Source organism: Elephantulus edwardii, unplaced genomic scaffold, assembly GCF_000299155.1.
Source record: "Elephantulus edwardii isolate Elephantulus edwardi_28Jun2011 unplaced genomic scaffold, EleEdw1.0 scaffold00020, whole genome shotgun sequence".
Lineage (NCBI taxonomy): Eukaryota > Metazoa > Chordata > Mammalia > Macroscelidea > Macroscelididae > Elephantulus > Elephantulus edwardii.
In genome coordinates this window covers 27,768,938-27,771,390 of record NW_006399770.1, presented here as the reverse complement: position 1 = coordinate 27,771,390, position 2,453 = coordinate 27,768,938, and the positions used below count along the sequence as shown (strand labels likewise).

At 42.3% G+C, this 2,453-nt stretch overlaps 1 protein-coding gene and 1 pseudogene across 1 annotated transcript in view; one reads left to right on the top strand and one right to left on the bottom strand.

The window, feature by feature from the left end:
• Positions 1-2,453, bottom strand: part of STXBP3 (syntaxin binding protein 3) — an 87,054-nt gene that overhangs the window by 20,843 nt on the left and 63,758 nt on the right. The window lies entirely within an intron of this gene.
• The window catches only part of LOC102855283, an 11,668-nt pseudogene that overhangs the window by 6,980 nt on the left and 2,235 nt on the right, over positions 1-2,453 (top strand).

The following is a 2,453-nucleotide window of genomic DNA, read 5'->3' as shown; positions in this document are numbered from 1 at the left end:
ATATAATTATAGAAAAAAAAAACAAAAAAAAACAGGGTACAGACGGGGTAATGGTGCTGGTAAAGCAAGTATGATGCCGTTAACTACCCGTTCCGAGATGGGACTGACAAGGAGTTCTATGAGGGCATTTCAGGTTGGTCCTATCCAAAGTAAGGGAGATGTCCCAACCTAGTGCAGTCATCTTTCAATGTGGCTCACACTCTCTTTCTGGGGACTGATTAGGTTGTTTCAATCTGACTATCAAAGGACATGCCAAGTGTGTGGAATTTGTGAGGAATTTCAATCTGCTGATGCTGGGAGGAGGCTGCTACACCATTCGTAACGTTGCCTTGCGCTGGACATACGAAACAGCTGTGGCCATGAGCACAGATATTCCAAATAAGCTTCCATACAATGACTACTCTGAGTACTTTGGACCAGATGTTAAACTTCACATCATGACCACCCAGAACACTAATGAGTACTTAGAGAAGATCTAACAAGAAACCATCTGAGAACCTGAGAATGCTGCCTCCTGCACCTGGAGTTCAAATGCAGGCCATTCCTGAGGATGCCAGCCCAGAGGAAAGCGGTGATATGGATGAAGACAACCATGACCAACGAACGCATCTCTATCTGTTCCTCTGATAAACAAATTACCTGTGAAGAAGAGTTCTCTGACTCTAATGAGGGGGGAGAGGGTGGCTGCAAGAACTCTTCTAAACTTCAAAAAAGCCAAGAAAGTCAAAATAGAGGATGAAAAAAGAGACTCAGAAGAGAAGAAAGAAGTCACAGAAGAAGAGAAAACAAGGAGGAGAGGCCTCAAGCCAAAGGGGTCAAGGAGCAGACCTCGCCAGTTCTGGCTTCATGCAAAGTTCCCTACAATTCTTCTCAACCCCTCAAGAGTTTATATTTTCCATTTCTCTGTTTATTTATATAAAAGTATAGCTTCATCTGACATACTCTGGACATGTTGCAAGAAAGGACCAGTCCTTGGAGAGGGACATCACACTTGGGAGGGTGGAGGGACAGTATATGAGAGAAAGAACATGGATGAGACAGATTGACTCAGTGACTTGGGTAATGGGGATAGATGTGTCAATAAGATTGGCTCAGGATAGAGCAGGGTTCAGAGCTGTTGTATGTAGGGTCGCTATGAGTCACAAGTGACTCAACAACACATAACAACAAAAACATATTCAATATAAATGTCCCCAGGGACTAGACCAGAACAAGGGCGCTGAGCCCAGCCCAGAGCAGCTCTGCAGGTGCATTCTAGCTGCTGTCTTTTAAACAGACACAGGACAGAATTCTCAAGTGCAGAGTGCCTGTTTCCTTTTGGAAAGGTACCTTTATAAAGGTCCATCCTAGGATGGAGGTGCTGGGCCCTCAGGGATTCCTAGTTCTCTTCATGCTCTTTAAAGTAACATCAACCACTTTAGACTGGTTACTTTCTCATACCTCCCCACCACTGCAGCCTGAACCCATGTGAGCCAAAAAAAACTCTCACTGCCTGCCCTCTGTCCTCCCCAATTACGCAGGTAGAGTTTGATAGGCTACTTTCCTTTTTTCAGATAATATTTTCATGTTTGTGGGAATCTTTGCAACAAAATGGTACGTTTCTATTAAAAAAAAATCCAAATTCATTTTTTAGTTAAGAATGTCGGTCATTAAATCTTGCCACACTTTAACTGAATACTAATGATATTTAAAAAAATCTGATCATCATTTACAAGCCATTGTCAAAAATGCAAAAAAGTCTAAATCAGAGAAAAATTTTTTTCATCTAAACCTGTGCTATCTAACACAGTTGCCATTTAGGCATATGTACCTATTGTCAGCATGGTAATTTGAAATGTGGCGAATTTCAATTAGAATATACTCTTAAGTGTTGGACTGCTGACCAAAAGGTTGGCAGTTCAAACTCAGAAACTGCTCTGTAGGAGAAAGATGAGGTTGTTTCTACTTTTTAAGATTTATGGCCTCAGAAATCCCACAGCAGGTCATCATGAGTCGGAATAGACTCAACACTAGTGGCTATAAGTGTTTTAGGAGGCCTGGTGGTATAGCGGTTAGGTGCTCTGCGGTTAGCCACAAAGTCAGTGGCTGCGTGCCACTAGAGCCACTCCACAGGAGGAAGATGGAGCAGTGTGCTTACATAAATGTTTACAGCCTTGGAAATTCTGTGGGGGCAGTTCTCCTCCGTCCCATCGGTTCATGATAGTGATAACGGGTTTGTAAGAGTAAATAAATGTAAGATTTATAAATGTAATATTTTGAAGACTTTGTATAAAAAAGAATATGGGAGCTCTGGTGGCCTAGTGGCAAGGAGCTGCAACTACAATCCCAGAGGCGCACGGTTCAAATCCACCAGATGCTCTGCCAGGGAAGGAGGGACAATCTCCTCCTGTACCAGTCAGATCTGATTTGATGGTACACTCACAGAAAAATAATAAAATTAAAAAAAATTAAAA